The sequence below is a fragment of the Malaya genurostris genome, chromosome 1 (genome assembly GCF_030247185.1).
Source record: "Malaya genurostris strain Urasoe2022 chromosome 1, Malgen_1.1, whole genome shotgun sequence".
NCBI lineage: Eukaryota > Metazoa > Arthropoda > Insecta > Diptera > Culicidae > Malaya > Malaya genurostris.
In genome coordinates this window covers 31,421,379-31,440,952 of record NC_080570.1, presented here as the reverse complement: position 1 = coordinate 31,440,952, position 19,574 = coordinate 31,421,379, and the positions used below count along the sequence as shown (strand labels likewise).

General features: G+C 35.4%; 1 protein-coding gene across 3 annotated transcripts in view; it reads left to right on the top strand.

Moving 5' to 3' along the window:
• Positions 1-19,574, top strand: part of LOC131436009 (cytoplasmic polyadenylation element-binding protein 2) — a 701,408-nt gene that overhangs the window by 479,544 nt on the left and 202,290 nt on the right. The gene's annotated exons all lie outside the window — the stretch shown is intronic.

Below are 19,574 nucleotides of genomic sequence, written 5' to 3'. Positions count from 1 at the left end.
TCTGAAACAGTGGTGAGAAAAAATCACTTTCACAGCATCTTTCCACCGGTGAAAGAATCTTCTAAACTTGATGTTTCTGCTCTCTATACCGGGGGCTCTGTCGATGTCACAATCAGAAAAGAAAAGCATCACCATCAGCGACAACAAGACGAAAAACTGTGACGAAATGTTTGTAATTCGACAAATGAGTGCCCGCAGAATAAGTTTGCCTCACTTCTAATTCAAATATTTACTTATGAATAAAACATTCACAGCTCGGTGTAGCACCGGTGGCAAATAGATTGTTTTAGTGAGAAGGTAGATACGAAGTTCGTATCAGTCATTCATGCTGCTCCGAAAAGTGGAGAAGTTTTCTGGGGAAAAACCGAATGGGAGTGCCTTCGAACGAAGTGAGACCACACGTGTGTTCGCTTGCTCTGAACAGTGACGGAAGTGAGGAGATGAATAGAACGCACTGTTTGCTCATATCTCACCTGTTTTTATTTTTTGGCGTTGCTAGTTTTTGGAAACTCATCAAACCCGGGTAGGTGCGACCAAATATATTATATATTAATATGGATCACTTTAACGAATTTAATACAAATCGAAAAAAACATCACAGTAACACCATCTCGTGACGGAAAAGGCTATTAGTTTAGTCATGTTTAACAGTTTGCGGTTAGCGTGCACCCAGAAGTGAAATGTCAAAAATAATTGAGCAAGATGTAGATATAGAAAGGTGTGAACATTTTCATATTTACATGTGTTTTTTTTCTGAAGAAAGTAAATATCGTCTATAAATAATGTAGATTTACACTCTTTTAGACCTAGCGTCTTCACTATCAAGAGCTATGAAGTAGCATTTAACTTTGCTCATGAATGTTATGAATAGTGCTGAAAAGACGAAACCTATAGGCTGTAAAGGCAATGTTAGGTAGATCACTTCTGATATAAAGAACCAAATTAAAATGAAATTAACGGTGTATTACAAGTTACTTTGATTGCGATTTTTTTCATGGCGTTTAACATTGAATTAAAATTTGCTGCACATTATCTTTTCTCTCAGGGAAAGTTGGAATGTAAAAAAAATTGTCATTTTTATAAATTGTCTATGAATTAACAGTGCATATACTAAGCGATTTGCCCCTTGCTGTGACCTTCGATATTTATTTTCTAAAAGTAGTTTAATTTCACTCAACAGAAAAATGAAATTCGGAAAACTAGAAAGTTTGTTTAGCACTGAAAAAATGTTAATAAATAGAATCATAAGAGCAATACAGTAAGCAAAATAACAAGTTGTACTTATTACTTTTACTTCAATTAATAGCTCTCGTTGAGGCGAATTACGGTTTATTCATATACTAAATTGTTTTGTTTTGAAGCATTTCTTTTTTTTATTAAACAACCTGATATTGTATATTCATATCACCGTAACCTTAATTTCTCAAATCAAGAAATTGTAGTACATGGTTCGGAAATGTTGGTAAAATTCTGGAACTAGCATTAAGATTAATTTGTTTAGTTCTGCGTGCACATTTTACACATATTTATATAAATAGGGATTTTTATAAAAACAAAATGTTCTCATCCGAGTTAGTATCAGGTTGCGATTCTAAACCGTATTTACAGCTTACTTTTTCGTGCAGTGTATATCGAAAAAAATTCCATACATTTGAAGTTGTTTGGTTCAGTGTACTGATTGGGAAAACTGTCATATGTGCATTAAAAAATTTGTAGTGTATTAGTAACCTTTTTTACCACCGCACTTCACTGTGATGTCCCTCGTGAATCGCAAGAGTGATCCATATTGATATATATAGTATATTTGAGTGCGAAGTATCGTTTCGTTTTTTTTTGTCGTGAATACGACTTACTTTACTATGGGGTGCCTTTTCAAAATTTACCCTCTGAGAGAGTGATAAGTTTTTGATAGTGAATATCTATTGTTGTATCTAACGAATCAACATAATTTTTGCTACACGCCATCGGAAATATGGTCACAATTTTATGATAAAATTTTCAGTTTTGTGACATAATTTCAAATAATTCAAAATTAAATTTTTCTGAAATGTTTGGTATAAACGAGTATTAAAGAGAATAATTCATAAGGCGCGTTTGCCTTTCTCGTATTTTTAAAGCTCATAGCTCAGTGATCTGTAGACGGATTTATATAATCTAACTACCAATAGAATCGAAATTTTTCAACTTAAACGGGTATAGCAAAAGCATTGAAGTATTTCAATAGTACACTATTGAAAACCCTGTCTCATTTGACCCATGTCAACACCAGCCAAAAAACGCCTTTTTGGTTTTGACGTGAGTACGTTCATCTGTCGACTGTCAGTTCAAAATTTGCTGGCGAGGAAAAATGATACACAGAGGATAAGAATGTTGAGTTGTTTTGAATCGAAACAACGATCGCAGTTGGCGTGCGCGTCGGAAGCGAAAAATCTTCGCTTACGTCAAAATTTTTCGAAAACATTATTACACTCATAATGTAGTGATTTTATGCTTAGTAGAAGTGAATTGCGATAAAATTGTTGAAAACAACTTCTTTTTGAGAAAATTAGTGAACTCCTGAAACAACAAACAAACATAACAAATCGAAAACTAAACAAAAATAATGATAGAACTTGCTCAAACTGGACAAATAGGCCAGTTAAGCACTAATTCTGGACTTGTGAAAACCCCGTTCTCTCACTTCCTAAAATAACTCAAAAATTTCTGAATCACTTATGCGTAAAATTTCACCCATTTCGTTGACCAGCAAAAGGAATATGGGTAGTACTTTACACAGTTTTATATGTCGAAAAATACTTTACTTTTGACAGCTTGAAGTTAAGTCGAAAATGAGTATTCACGCTCTTTGATTATAACTTATGGTTTGAGTTGCGATTACTCAAATTCATAAACTGGATCAATATGTCAAAATTTGAGCATGAATTTGAGTAAAATTGACTCAGTCCATGAGTTCGCTTGCATTCATTCATCCACACTAAGATTTTATTTCGCTGTTCGGTAATTTCTTTGACGAAAACATTCGGTAAACATCAGAAATAATCGAGTTTCCGATATACGAAGTTTAGTTCACAAAAATAATGAAACTTTGACAGTATGATCAGTTGCACGCAAATTTTTCCACAGAATATTGTAAAAAAAAACGATTGATACGGTAAAAAAAAATGATTGATATGAATAGGTGCCGAGTACGATAAAAAACATACCGTCTGTAAAATAGTTTTCGATTACCGAACTTCGGTAAATATAAAAACCAACGGAAACTAACTGTCACACAACAACCAATTTGAGAATTTTGAACGCGTAAAAATGAAATCATTTAAAAAAATTGAATTACCGAACGGTCAGCTCTTGAAAATGCGGTGAAATATTACCGAGTTTTGCGAAATTGTTAACGTGTACATTAGAGTAAGCGTTGAGTTTTCAAACATTTCAGTGAAAAAAATACTTCTTGCGGTCCAGTACTCTTTCATTGTCGGATAATTTTTTTCGAATTTAAGAATTCAAGCATACATCGTATACCGTTTCTGGATCTGGTTTTTGAAACCAGGATTCATCTATCATAGATGTTTGCAAAGGAAATTTTGTGGCTTTAATTATGCTAAGTAGACGTCTATCATAAGGATATCGAAAACATTCGTTTCTGACTCCAAACCGATCAAAAGAAAATGGTTCTGAATCACTTTTTTGCGCTTCCCATTTAAAAGAAAGAAGAACGACTTTTACTACAAATCCATGTATATAAACATTAACGAAGATGATTTTTTTTTGTTTTGTGTGCCAGGAACTGAGTTATGCTCATTCGAATTTTGAAAAAAAAAATTGTTCCTTATTTTGAGTAAAATTTTCTCAAATTTTGACAGCTTCGTCCCTTAACTCCAAAATGAGTAACTCAAGTTGAGAGTACATGCTTTTTTTATTAATTTGAGTGATGTGTCACTCAATTTTGAGCTATTTTCAATGAGAGTGCAAGCCACTTGCAAAACTGTACTGAAAGGTGAATTATATTTAACATACTTTACAGTGAGTTATATTTACTCAACGGTTGAGTTACATTAACTAATCATCAGATTAAATAAGGTTAACTCACATAATTTCAGCTTATTGAACGGAACTTTGGAGAGAGTGAATGAAAGAAAAGATTCAAAAATAAGTAGAAAGAAGTAAACAAAAATAGGTACTTTTGTTTGCTGACGGCTTAATATATTTGCTCAGAAATATTCTAGCAAATGGAATATTTTGCTATAATAATCGAATTATTTTAACAAAATGAGGTTTCCAATGAATGAAAAAATACTTGCATTGTTATTTTTATGCGGCTGACAATGAAGCAAATCGACAGTACCATGACAAAAGGACCTAACTGCAAATGACAGTTTCTCTTTGTTTACTTATTTCTTTCACGATTTACCGGGTTGATTTTATATTTGACACCATACTCTTCTGCAAAACTTTCAAGTTAAAACTACAGTTTTCGATTTTTATTGGAAACATTCTAGAAGTTGCAGTAATGGCTCCTGTCGAAATGTCGACTGGCAAATCTTCCATATTGAATAAATGAATATTTAATGGGACGATTGGGTCTCATTAAAAGTTGGTGGAATGCATCCTCAAGTTCGGGATCGAAGACACAAATGTTCGACAAACTTTGTCGAAAGTATACCAAATAAAGCAAGTCACACGGTACCAAACAAATCCTGATCATTTTCCTGTGATATCTTAAAGCGTTGTCTTTTCCGTTTGATACTTCGCCAATTTGCTACCGGCAAGTCCTTATTACTGGCAGCAGTTCTCGGAAAACTTTTCATCAACAGAAATAAACTTTCTGCGAAACAAGCTTCGTTTTCTTCTTCATCGTGACCCTCCGTTCGTCCGCTGATATTTATTTATTCATTACAGAAAAAAATATGGATTTGTTTATTGGTTTTAAAGCAAACAAGTTAGCTCCGTAGCAACTCGAATTGTGATTGGTCTGATAAAAGTTTGTGTATTACTGTTTCGAACACTTTTCGAATCTCCGTGACGGGAGGAGATGAGTTGAAGTAACGAAATTTGCTTGGAATTCTTTAATCAGTTGATGAACATTTAATTTCCAAAGCGAGCTGATTGGAAAGAATCTTTGAATTCTTGAATCGTTGAATCTTATAGATAATTGAATCTTTGGCTTCTTGAATTTTTGAATCTTCGAATCTTTGAATCTTCGAATCTTTGAATCTTTGAATCTTTGAATCTTTGAATCTTTGAATCTTTGAATCTTTGAATCTTTGAATCTTTGAATCTTTGAATCTTTGAATCTTTGAATCTTTGAATCTTTGAATCTTTGAATCTTTGAATCTTTGAATCTTTGAATCTTTGAATCTTTGAATCTTTGAATCTTTGAATCTTTGAATCTTTGAATCTTTGAATCTTTGAATCTTTGAATCTTTGAATCTCTGAATCTTTGAATCTTTGAATCTTTGAATCTTTGAATCTTTGAATCTTTGAATCTTTGAATCTTTGAATCTTTGAATCTTTGAATCTTTGAATCTTTGAATCTTTGAATCTTTGAATCTTTGAATCTTTGAATCTTTGAATCTTTGAATCTTTGAATCTTTGAATCTTTGAATCTTTGAATCTTTGAATCTTTGAATCTTTGAATCTTTGAATCTTTGAATCTTTGAATCTTTGAATCTTTGAATCTTTGAATCTTTGAATCTTTGAATCTTTGAATCTTTGAATCTTTGAATCTTTGAATCTTTGAATCTTTGAATCTTTGAATCTTTGAATCTTTGAATCTTTGAATCTTTGAATCTTTGAATCTTTGAATCTTTGAATCTTTGAATCTTTGAATCTTTGAATCTTTGAATCTTTGAATCTTTGAATCTTTGAATCTTTGAATCTTTGAATCTTTGAATCTTTGAATCTTTGAATCTTTGAATCTTTGAATCTTTGAATCTTTGAATCTTTGAATCTTTGAATCTTTGAATCTTTGAATCTTTGAATCTTTGAATCTTTGAATCTTTGAATCTTTGAATCTTTGAATCTTTGAATCTTTGAATCTTTGAATCTTTGAATCTTTGAATCTTTGAATCTTTGAATCTTTGAATCTTTGAATCTTTGAATCTTTGAATCTTTGAATCTTTGAATCTTTGAATCTTTGAATCTTTGAATCTTTGAATCTTTGAATCTTTGAATCTTTGAATCTTTGAATCTTTGAATCTTTGAATCTTTGAATCTTTGAATCTTTGAATCTTTGAATCTTTGAATCTTTGAATCTTTGAATCTTTGAATCTTTGAATCTTTGAATCTTTGAATCTTTAAATCTTTAAATCTTTGAATCGTTGAATTTTTGAAATATTGAATTGTTGAACCTTTGTTTGGATGTACGCCTGGTATATGGCTCAGTTTGAAGTTCATGAATAGATTCTAGACCAAAGCTTGCATTCTGATCATGGAATTCTGGACCGGGATTCTGCAGCTGAATTTTAGATCTGAAGATTTGGAGCTCTGCATCTGAATTCTAGACCTCGATTCTGGAAGTGAATTTTTGAAACTAAAATTTGGCACTACTTCTAAATTCTGAATTTGAATCCTGGACCGGAATTCTGGAACGAAAATTCAGATACTGATTTATCGTTCAAAGTTCGGCTCAAGAATTCAAGTCCAAAAATCAATTTCAAAATTCTGGACTTGAACTCTGGTATACTGAACCTTTATTCTGGAATAGTGAACCATAACTCCGGGCCAGGATTTTGGAGCTTGATTCATGAACTGAATTCTGCATCTGAATTCTGAACCCGGATTCTGGAAATGGAACAGCATTCCATATCTGGATTTTGGATCTGATTTCAGGAGCTGAATTCCGGTTCTAGATTTTAGAACTGGAACTGAATCTTGAACCTGGATTCTAAAACTGAAGTATGAGCCTTCATACTAAACATGGATTCTGGAGTTCATGGAGTTCTGAAACTGAATTCTTCATCTGAATTCTGATTTCAAATTCTGGAAATGAAACTAAATTCAGGACCTGAATTTTGGTCCGAAACTATCAACCTAGATTTTGCAACTGAATTGGAAACTGTATTCAGAGCCTGAATTTGGAATTCGGAATTAGAATTCGGGAACTGATTTCTGAACTTGGATCTGGATTCTGAAGTAAAATTCTAAGCCAAAATTTTTGACAAAAAGAATTCAACTAAATTGTAGAACTACGTTCTGAATTGAATTTTGAACTTTAATTTTGAATTCAGGATTTGGATTGTGATTCTGAAGTTTCGATCTAGAACTTGGAACTAAACTCTGGGCCTGGATTCAGTAACAGAATTTTCATCAATTTTTGGAACTGGGTGGCGGGAACTAATTTTTTTCTGAAACTGAATCTGGAATCTAGATTCTAAACCTGATTACAAGAACTGAATTCTACTACTAAATCTACAAGTAAAATTATGAAACTGAACTCTGATCTGAGCCCTTGAACTGAACTTGGATTCTGGAACTGAACTTGGATTCTAAACCTGAATTCTTCATCTGAATTCGATACCCAAATTCTGAAAATGAAATTGAATTCCTGAATTCTCCACCTGGAAGTGAATTGGGAACAGAATTCTGGTCCCCAATTCTAGAACTGAATTTTCAAGCTGATTTCTGGAACTGAATTCGGGCCCGACGTTCTTGAGTTGAATTCTGTATTCGAGAACTGAACCTGGATTCTGGAACTAAACTATGAACATGGATTTTGGAACTGAATTCTGAAACAGGGTTTTCGATCAGAATTCGGAAACTAAATTCTTGAACTGAGCTCTGGAACTAAATTATTGACTTTGATTCTGGAAGTATATTCAAGACCTGAATTTCCGAATTGAATTCTGAATTTGAATTCTGGACCAGAATACCGGAACCGGTATTCGGATTCAGCCCAGAATTCATGTTCCGAATTAACTTCCAGAATCGAAGTCCAGAATTCAATTCCCGAATATTCATTCTGGAATTGGATTCAGGAGTTGTATTCTGGAACAGAATACTTAAGGTGAACCTTTGACATGAATTCTGGATAAGAATTCTGGAGTTGAATTCTAAACTCAGCGTTTAGATTCTGGTGCTGAATTCTCGACCAGGGTTTATGAACTGCGTTTGAGAACAAGAACTGAATTCCGAACCTGGATTCTAGACCTAATTTTTCGTACTGTTTCCTGGAATTGAAGCCTGGATTCTTCTATTGAATTTTGAATATGGATTCTGGAATTTCATTCTGAACCTGAATTCTAGACCTGGTTTCTGGAATAGAATTCCAAAAATTAATTCTGCATTTCAAATTCTGGTCAATAATTCTCAACTAGGATTTTAAAACTGAATTTGAGAACAGAAACTCTCTATCTGGATTTTGGAGCTGAATCACGGGCATGAATCACGGAGCTGAATTTTCGAACTGAATTCAAGATCAGGATTGTTTAACAGAAAATTTGAACCTGAGTCCTGCTACTCATTTCTGAATCTGGATTGTAGAATTTAATTCCGATTGACGAATATCAAATGAAGACGAGTAAAAAAAAAGAAAAAAGAAGGAAGAGAGAAATAAACAAGACACGTACGGCGAGATAATGACGCAATTTCGCCTGGACAGTTTTGACAGCGGCCGGAATGCAACCAGTCTTCTGACGATTGCCAGAATTCTTCACAAGCGGGTATGAGTTTAAAAGGAAAACACTGGTCGAAAATGGATCATTTCTTTTTTGTGCTTTGAACTTGGGATGTCGGAAATTTCGAATTACTCGATTATTCAATAATCCAGTATAATTTTGAAACTAATCAATTGTAATTTATTCGATTATCTAGGTTATTAATCGATTACTCGATTAATCGATCGATATTAAGACATGCCTACTTTAAACGAAACAGTCCTAATTCATAGACTAGAACTGAATCAAGTTCCTTAAAGTTTGGGATTCGAATCCAGAGTTCTGATTTAGGATTTCAACTTCAGAATTCAGTAACAAAATTCAAAATTCTGGAACTTAATGTTAGATCTAAACTCTGAACCTGAATTTTCAGAAATAACTTCTTAACAAGAATTAAATTCCTAAATGCAGCTTCAGAATTCATTTCCTGAATTCAGAACCTGCGTGCAGGAGCTAAATTCGAACCATGGATTCTGAAGCTAGATTATGGAACTTTTCAGTTCTTTTATTGAGCTTCAGAGTTCCAGTTTAGCATTCAGTTCTAAAACTAAGTTCTAGAACTAAGTTGATAACCTGTTTCATGATCTGGATTCCGAACCTAAATTTTGCAACTGAATTTTGAGCATGTTCCAGATATCGAGTTTAATTCTTGAATCCAGTTCCAGAGTTCAGTCTTGGATTGGCTGAATTTCAAAAGAGAGAATGAATTATTGAACTGAATTTTGAACCAGAATTATACTACTGAATTTTGGGTCTGGATTCTCTGATTTCATTCTGAAATTGAATTGGATTCTAGAATAGATTCTGCATTGGTGGAACTGAACAGAGTTTTCGAACTAAATTATTGAACCAGAATTCTGCTACAGAATTTTGAATCTGGGTTCTGGAATTCCATTCTGAAACTGATTTGGATTCTCGAAGGACTTAAGTTCTGGTCTGGAACTGAATTTGAGATCATCATTCTGAAACTCCAATTGTTCATGTGTTCTGAATTCTTTTGTGGAAATGGATCTGAATTCAGGACTTGGATTTTTGTGCAGAATTCTCGACGATTTGAGTTTCGGAACTGAAGTCGAGAATAAGAACTGAATTCTGGGTATAGATTCTAGTACTGAACTTTCGATCTGAATTATTGAACTGAATTTTGAACCACAATTCTGCTACTGAATTTTGATTCTGGGTTCTGTAATTCCATTCTGAAACTGTTTTTTTTTTTTCAGTTGGATTCTAGAATAGAAATCGAAAACGGAGGTCTGAAACTGAATTCTGCATCGGTGGAATCGAACTCAGGACTTAAGAAACAAGACTTTTTGCAAGCGTATGAGTTATGTCAACAATGTGTGCGTAAAAACAAATTCCGGTGCATCTTTTCCTGATTTTAATCAATAAATCTTCCATATGATTGAAAAATAAACCAATCGGACCATTCTGCTTAAAATTGCAATTCAAGAAAAGCGAAAATCTTAGTCTAAAACTCCTCCGCTTTCCTTAAAACTGCTCGAGAAAAAATATCTCAGTTTCAGCTTACATCCACTAACACATTTGATTAGCAACAAACACATTCCTGAATGGATTTACTCTTGCAGAAATTATTGCGATATAAAGATTTACGTACCTTCTATAAGTAAACTCGCAAAATAGAAACCTTTAATTTAACACGCGAAAGTCAATGGATATGGAATGTTGTCGTAAAACTATTTATTTTTCCGGAAAACTGCTTTTGTAACAGAAAATGTTTAGTTTTGTTTATTTTGTGTAGCACAATCTAATACAAATCCATTGAAGCAGTGTTGCTAACTTTTTTATTAGGGAATTGAAATCTACATTCATAAAATCTGACATTTCATCCAAAAAGTCTGGCTTAACGTTCGTTTGAGAATAAATTATTGCTAAAAAAGATTGTTTGAAACTTAATCGTGCAAGCCACTTTGATAAACTGGTTGCACTGCGTATATGAATACATACACTCAAATAAAAATTCACGTTCGAATGTCAAATTGAATATTTTACGTGACGAAAATGAATGTTATACGAACACCCCCTAAAATGCATACAGTCACCCCGGAAGTGTGCCCGCTCCTGCCGAATGCTTCAAACAGGCCGTTCAAAATCGGTAGAAAGCTAGAGACACTGGACTCATGTAATTGTGGGAGTTCTCGGATCTCGACGACTCGACTCGGTTGGATGGCAGTGACAACAAAAACGATTTCTGGCAGCTTGTCGATTTGAGATCCCACGACGTTATCAGTTGCTTTTTATTTTCAGCCATTGCAATTCCATGCTAATTTTCTAAAAAAATAAATGTTTTATTTTTCATAGTATTTTTCATTTCATTGATTTATATGAAAACCTGAAATATCTCCCTTTTGACTTCAACCAATATTAAATATTAATTCTCTGGTATCTAAATTTGATATGAACTGATAGGTAAATGTGGTATGAACAGTACATTACATTTTACCTATGAAACACGTAACTCTTACTGGATTATACATTAAACAGCTTTTAAATGCCAGTCCATTAACACCTACGTGAAAAGTAGGGTGGAAAATATTCACATAACTTTTCACGTAACTATAACATGATTATTATTTTGAGTGTAGATCTATGGCATACGTACCAAATAAAATGTACATAATACACAAATTACCAACACAAGATACCCTCTCAGCAGGCCGTTCAATTTTGTTGATTTTTGAGCGCTTGTTGAACGATATATTGCACGAAATATTCGTTCAATTTGCTGGAACGGTTTGTTGTTGTTTTTTCTCTTGCAAAAATAGCGTGAAAATTAAGTGTTAGCTTTCCATAGAAAGAAAATTTGTTGTTATTCTAAGTGAAGTAGAAGTATTGTGCAGGTATGTATTGTTAGTTTAAACAAATAAGTGGAAAAAACTTCAGAAATTCTGCAGTAAAACTAGTCCAACGGGGCTCCAACTCCTCATGTTAAAAATGGCTCAACAATGGACCTCTGTCTGCCGGGTTTGTTGAACGAAAAAAATGGCATTCGGTTCAACGGTCTGTTTCAAAATCGGCAAACGAAGGTCCCGTGTTGGCCTCCCGTTGAACGATTGATTGGACTTTCATTGGACCAATGATTCAACGTATTGGACCAATGAAGGACCACCGTTGAACGTTTTTTTCTAAGTGGGTAACTTGGTTTATTCTTGATCCTTAAATTCTGGTCTGATTTCGAGAACATAATTTTGAGACTGTGTTCTGAACCTGGATTCTGGAAATGAATTCTGTACCTAAATTCTGAAACTGAACTCCGTACCATAAATTATTATTTGTTACTTGTGCAGCGCTTGAGAAAACAGAATGGTGTAAGTTTACCATAATTATGTGATTACGTCAAAACATTCCTGATTCTTTTTGCGGAGTTGAGAAACGAAACCTAAGTAGGCTGCGTAAATTACGAACATCACACCACTTGCGCTAAACTCAATTACCCTTTTTTTACGATCGTTTTCCATTTTTAGCAGAGCTGCTGTGCAACGCTCGATATATCGGAAAATAGATTACCCTTCGATGCAAGTTCGCCATAATTATTCTACTCAAGTCGAGCCAAAATGTGACGTCTGCATAGCGCTTCATGTTGAACCGCTAGATTGCATTAGAAATTCAATTTCAACTGCCGGTCACTGACGAATCGAAGCCGAAACTTTCGAATTTAGTTATCTGTGTTTTTTCGCATTTATAATTTCCTTTCACTTTGGCACTTCGAGGAAGATGAAACTAGACGGACATTTATCGTAGGATCGTGATTGGCTACTGCTAGGAAATCCTCAATTCTTTCGGTGAGGGGCTCGAAACTGTACCCCGATCATTATACCGATTGTATCCAATCGAAAACTGAATTTTCAACTATCCTCTGCATACCAGCCGAAAAATTTTACGAAACTTGTAGACTGCCGCTCTGGCATTGGATATAACTTCAACTGCATCACTTTCAAACGCAAAACCTGCCGTTCTGGAAGCTGCCAGGAATACGGAAAACTTTATGAGCCCGGTTAGCCCCGGATCCTTATTTCAACGTGTGACACGAACGAACCGAGGCCACTGAAGCTCGTTTTCGTTGATTGAAAAACTTTACCCTCCTCCCCAGGACGAATATTGAATGGTGTAGATTAGAAGCTCTTGTGCATAGGTTTGCATTTTTTTAGTCGTACTCAACTTATTCTATCTGGCCAACACCAGCAACCAGTAGCAGTAGTCGTTCCGAAAGTATGATTGAAATTTAAAAAAAAATTCTGCATTCCAGCAAAAGTGTCCAGCAGTAAAGGTTCTCGGTCGACCGACGTAGGAAATTATTAATGAACGGGTTTGCCTACTTGGCCCCCCCGGCAACTCGTCCCGAACTTCGTTCGGATGTATCATCGTTGACGGTGTGACAAAAGGTGGGAGCTTCAAGTGTCTCCTCGTTAGTTGGTCATTTATTTTTTCGAAAACTGATAAGTGGTTGACCAAACTGGGGCACGACGGTAGGTCAGAAGCCGGCCATCGAACATGGGAAAACCATCTGGTTTTCTTCCTTTCGGTTCGGTTCTTTTTGTATTTTGATTATCGAAGAATGGGAGCTTCTGCACACGGAACTGTGGTGAATAGAAAAGTTGTTTTTTTTATCAGGACTTTAGTCACGGATCAGATTTTTTTTTTTGGAACTGTGTTGGAAATTTGGGCGAAGAATAAAATAAACAATATTCGAACCAACAACTCAAACAATGAAAACATGGTTTCATTTTCCTCGGCCCATTGAATTACAAACCATTCAACATGACGGAGAAGGTCCTCATGAATAGTCGGCACCGAAAGGATCATTTACTGAAACATCAAGTCCGTTTCGAATGTTCACTTTTGTGTCTGACATGAGAACCCGTTTATCACTAGAGCTAGGTCGTAATGGCGTCTCCAATACCTCGGCAGCACATGATTTATGCCTGGCCATCATCATCATTTCTTCTGTCTTGACTGACATTCATGGAATACCTCGTATTGAATCTTTTATTGCCGCATCCCTCCCAGCACGGTTTGCCATCCATCCATCGGACTCTCTCTCTCTTTCTCTCTCACTCACTCCAACAGACCATTTTTTGATATCTAATGGAGGACGACACGGCCTTTCGGTTCGCGGTTCGAATTGTAACCGGACCGGACCGTACCGGCGAAGGCGGTCACACAGGAGACCACAGCATTGATAATCATCATACCATCGTTCCGCCGTCATAATTTGCAATTGAAGCTTTCTCCGTACGGCTTTTTCGGCTGTGGCAAAACGTTCCAGATGTTGCCGCTATTCACTTTCGAAAGCGAAAGATGGACGCCGGCGGCGCAGGGCTCGGCTATCAACGATAAACGATGCCGCTCATTCCTTCGTATTCACGGAAAGGATGTTCAGTTGCCTTTCAGCTGGTCCTATTCAAATGGTTTTACTGGGCTGACGTCAGTCAGTGCGGTGCCAGAAGGAAGAAGATGCTGCTAGTCGATTTAGATTCAAAATGGAAGTGGATGGCGATGATGGAAGAAAATGGCGGTTGCTGCAGCGTCTCATTTCCGCGACTGACTCGTGAACTCGTATGCTTGTGCTCGGTGTTGAATCTTGATCAGGAAATTAGGTATTCATTTGCCCCATATTACGGGCACAGTCGGTGCTTATTTTCGGATCTGATCTACAACGTAAATGTTCCAGTTGGTGTCACGTTTGTTGGTAGCAAAAATGGTAAACGTACCCAAATCTACTGTGATGTTCCTTTCTCGTAAATTGTCCTTCGTTCTCAAAGAGCAAATCTCGCCATAGAAAATTAATATCACGGCTGGAACTTTTTTTTCTAAAACTTCAATACCCTGTAAAACGAGCTTATTACTGGCACTCGTTCCGGAACAATAGCAAAATTCTCCCGCTTTATTACAGTAATTTCTTTACCGATAACAACAACAAACGGAGGAACTGTTTCCTGCCGATTTTCAACACGTAAAAACACATTTTCTTCCAAGTAAACCGGAATTAAAAACGTTTAGTTCTATGGATCTACTCTCTTGTTAAGAGTTCTGTTTTAAGATCTGGTTGTATTCTGGCAACTGTCAAAACAGACCAGACAAAAGTGTGTCATTCTCTTGCTAAAGAAGGAGTTACAAATTCATCTTTCCTGCATTTTATCTGTTTGGTTTCAATCAATCTTCGTATATAAAGAAACGAACTTTGATACCAGATAAATATTATTCTACCTCGACATTTTTTTTTGGTATATGAAAAAATTCCAACACAATAGCTAGTATTGTTAAAACTGAACAATCAAATTTTAAAGGGCAAACCTCTCAAGCGTATAGGTAATGTCAATCATGTTCCATCATTATTTTTCCGGATTTGATCAGATAAATCTATCATATAGGGTAACGGCTCTCTATTTCATCTGAGCTCCTATTTCCATCTCATCCCTTCATCTCATTACACGAATAATTTCTCACAACGTACCTGAACCAAACTGTGAAATGTTCTAAAATAATTATTTAAGCTATTGTCACACTTTTCCATAGGAAGAAATGGTTTTAAATTCCTCGGTGATCGTTTATTTTCATTTAGAACAAACTCACTTTTCAATTAAGGACACATTTTCGGCCAAGTTTTCTTATAATGCTACAGAAATTTTTTTTTGTATTCGTGACATTAGTTTAATTATATTGTTGATATTTATATTTCAATAAAACTGTTTCGGTTTCGAATATTACCAGAAAAAGCGTGTTAAATACTAATGACATAATAATTGTTACAAATCTAGTAGCACTGGTTTCATTCCGCAATGAGGTTTTTTACCGTCACTTCTAACCTCAATCGGATGAACACATTTTGACAGTTCAGCAGTACTGTTTGTAAACAGAAATTTCTTTTGTTTGTTTATTGACAAATTGGATCAGACCATTTACGGTCCGTATCGCCTAAATAAAGTTTTGAAACATTTGTTCACGATTGAATACGGTTTGTTTATGATATTTATTAAATAAAAGTGACTTATTGCAAAGTGTAAAGATGATTGTTTTCAGATGTGCTCTTCGATATTTGTTTAAGCTTGTTTATAAACAATACCGCTGAAGTGTCAAGGATGAATACTTGTTCATTTGTGTCGTCACGATAAAAAATCTAATGGTCCAATCCACGTGTGAATGTGTTGGTGCGGCTATTTTCAGCGGTTGAGTTGCGAATGCTAGTGTGAGTAACCCAGTGAATTTTTTCGGGCCGCATCGTGCTAATTATTAGGTTTTTTATCATGACGACACTATTGACGTAGGACTACATAACTACTGCGAAAAATCGTATTCGGAGTTGACAGCACCTTCTCAGATCTTTATGGAACTATCGAGACATGTACAGTTTGTTCCCGAAAGCCACTTTGCATATTTTGTTTTACCAAAATTAATGTAGACTATCTTTTAGAAAAGGCCAAACGTTTTAAACCATTTTCTTCTGATAGTTGTAGTGGAAAAATGAGAAATCCTACAAAAAATTGTTACTAGTGATTTTCCATAAAATCAGCAAAATTTTCGAATAAAAACACACTTTTCGTAATTTACCTCTTGCAGTAATTTCGGAGATCCACGTAAAAAAAAACTAAAGATTTTTTTAAATGACGAATGTCTTAGAAATGCATGAAACGTCGAGATCTGGTGTAATCCCAGAAAATTTCTTTTAGAAAAATAATCGAATTTGGTATTTGGACCACGTAGCTTCGGAAATCCGCATAGAAAAAAAAGACGCAAAACTAAACAATTTTTTTCAATGCCAAATGTTTTAGAAATGCATGAAACGTTCAGATCTGGTGTTCTCTAATATTTTTTTTCAAATCGGCTTTGGGATCGCGTAACCTCGAAAATCAGGATTGCAAATTAGAAAAAAAAATTATGCTAAATGTGTTAGATTGCTTAAAATGTCCAGATCTGTTGTAAACTCGAAAATTTGCTAGATATCAAAGGTTTTCGGAATAACACCAGAACTCGACGGTTCATGCATTTCTAAGACAAAACTAGAGAACCGGATAATTTTGAAACTTCGCGAAAAAACAGGGTCTCTTTGGAGAAAATCTATTTTAAAAATTTTATATCGATTTACAAAAACTACCGTTTTTAATTTTGATGGAATGTTCTTCTAAGATAGGTAATTATGTTCTCTTCCAAATGGAATATGAACATTTTTAGGAAAAAAAAATGAAATACACAAACGGATTTTTCTCATCCACTATGCAAAGTTCGTAAAGCGTCTAACGCTATGTCGGACGATTAGTTACTCAAATATTGATTCTTTGACTAAAAAAGGCGGCAGGATAATGTCAGAGACATAACTGGATGTCGTGAATACGAAAACAACTGACATGTTCCTTAACACTTCCGAATAAATCGATTAGTTGATCAATTGTATGAATTATGCAAGCATTCTCCTTTTTCACATTTTTTGCAAAAACAATGAAGACTTCACTTGATCTCGATTACTGTAAATTTAACACAGCGAAAAGTGCACAAATCTAATAAAACTGTTCTAGATTTGCACTAAACTGAGGATATTTACCTTCGATTCGTGAAGAAGAAATCCTAATAGTTCTTCAGAAAATTTTTAGACCCATTAGAACGGCTGATTTTGTGTGATATTCCCCACCGTAGTCCTCTTGTCGTTGTTTTTTCACGAATGCAAACGACTAGCAGCTGTGACGTAATCGCTCTTGTCGGAATCGAAACTAGCTTTGCAAACGACACACAATACATTTGCTAGAATGCAAACTGGTCCAATTTTTGTTAAGAGGTTTCTTTTTACGTGATTTCGTTTGTAGCTTTTTCACTAATGGGCGATCCTAACGGCTATGAAAATAGCAGCATATAGAATTTTAATGTCGAATATTTCATTTTGGATTTTCATTTCATTGAAAGAAATTATCAGGATAGAGTACGGGATTCATTCTCGCCTTTCAGAAGGACCAAATTATGGAAGTCACTACGATATTAAGCACTGTTCGGAACATTTTCCTCGAACGATTTGTTGTACAGCAGCAGATATTTTGTTCTCTTCATCAGAACGCGTTCTGATTGGCTGGTGTTGACATGGGTTAATTGAAACAGGGTTTTCAATAGTGTACTATTGAAATACTTCAATGCTGTTGCTATACACGTTTAAGTTGAAAAATTTCGATTCTATTGGTAGTTAGATTTTATAAATCCTTTCACAGATCACTGAGCTATGAGCTTTAAAAATACGAGAAAGGCAAATGAATGCCTTATGAATTATCCTCTTTGATACTCGTTTATATAAAACATTTCAGGAAAGTTTATTTTGAATTATTTGAGATTGTGTCACACAACTGAAAATTTTATCATAAAATTGTGATCATATTTCCGATGGAATATAGCAAAAATTATGTTGATACGTTAGAATATTAACAATCAAAAACTTATCACTCTCTCAGAGGGTAAATTTTGAAAAGGCGCCCCATAGTAAAGTAAGTGTTCACGACAAAAAATACTCAAAGTGAGAGTAGAAGTTACTCGTAATCATTCATGGTAGCGACGCAAATTTTGACGTTTTTATATATCATTCAAAAATAAGTAACATAGTACTCACACACTGAGTAACTATTTTCCAGCGTGTAAAGTTTTCGAATTAAACAAAAATCAGTGAAAATATAATATACAAAACGTTTAGACGGCTGATTCGTCAGTTTTGTTTCCTTTTACGGTCATCTGACTAATTTTATCTTACGGTACATTCCACGTTCAAAAATCACTTAAATGACTGTTTTGCACAATATCATAATTTATTCCCACGATTGTTATCGTTGTCACTTCCATTTTTAATATGGCCATAGTTGACGAGTCGCCTTTCACACTTTCAACAGGCAGAGAGCCGTTATCGTTCCTATCGGAGCTGTTCGGATCTGTTTGTTTGGTGGGCGTAATTTTTCTTCCAACGCCGTGCCTGCCAGTGTCCGACGTCCTGCGGTGCGATTGCAATGATGGTTATAATGATGATGATGATAATGATAACGATGATGTTGATGATACTGATGCTTGATGTTGATTGAACAAAGCCACGAAAACCCGAGACTGCTCTTTGTTCAGTGCGTAATCCTGCGCCGTTTTCGTGGACTTTTCATTCAGTTTACGTGGGATCGGACTGTCATGTCATTCAAGCTATGGCTCGGTATGAAAGAAGAAGGTTTTCCATTCGTCTTGATTGTCCTTTGATGGGTCTGCTTATTTTTTTATGAGAGATGAGGAGTCGTGGGAGCTGTTTTTGAATAGTGAAAATGTGCTGACTTGGAAATGGGTGGGAACTCGAATGTTTGTAAAAAAAAAACAGTTACAATTTCATGACATGGACTCAGTCAAGTATGCGTGTCAGTAGAGGAAATTATTTTTAACCCCTTGAAAATAGCAGAACTCATGAAATTCGATTCCAGTCGAGGGTGCAGCACCAGCATCGTTAGAACTGTCAATTCGAATTATCGTTTGCCATTAGTAGTAAGAAACGGATTGCGTGTCAAGAACCGAGCTTAATTCGCTGAGTTAATTTTACCCTAACCGATTTAGGCATTTATAATTCAGAACCAGTTCCCTTCCTTCTGACAGTAGCATGGTAAATTTTCCCGGGGCTGAAATCCAGACAAACAATATCACTCCGATCAGCTGCCTGTCGGGCACATTAGAGGAATGCCGCAGTTTCCGGATTCACGGAAAAGGTTATGCCTTGGCAGTCAACTGACAAGTTAATAGCGTACGTTGATATGTCCAGTACTGAGTTTCTGAGCTGAAAGACATCCCGGGCGAACATCCCGGGCGAACGTCCCGAACAACGACGGAACCCCCCCCCCCGGGAGGATTATCTACTTTATGGAAATTTTCGGTAACCCCGTGTCAATCTTTGCCAGGTTGTTCGAAACAAAAACA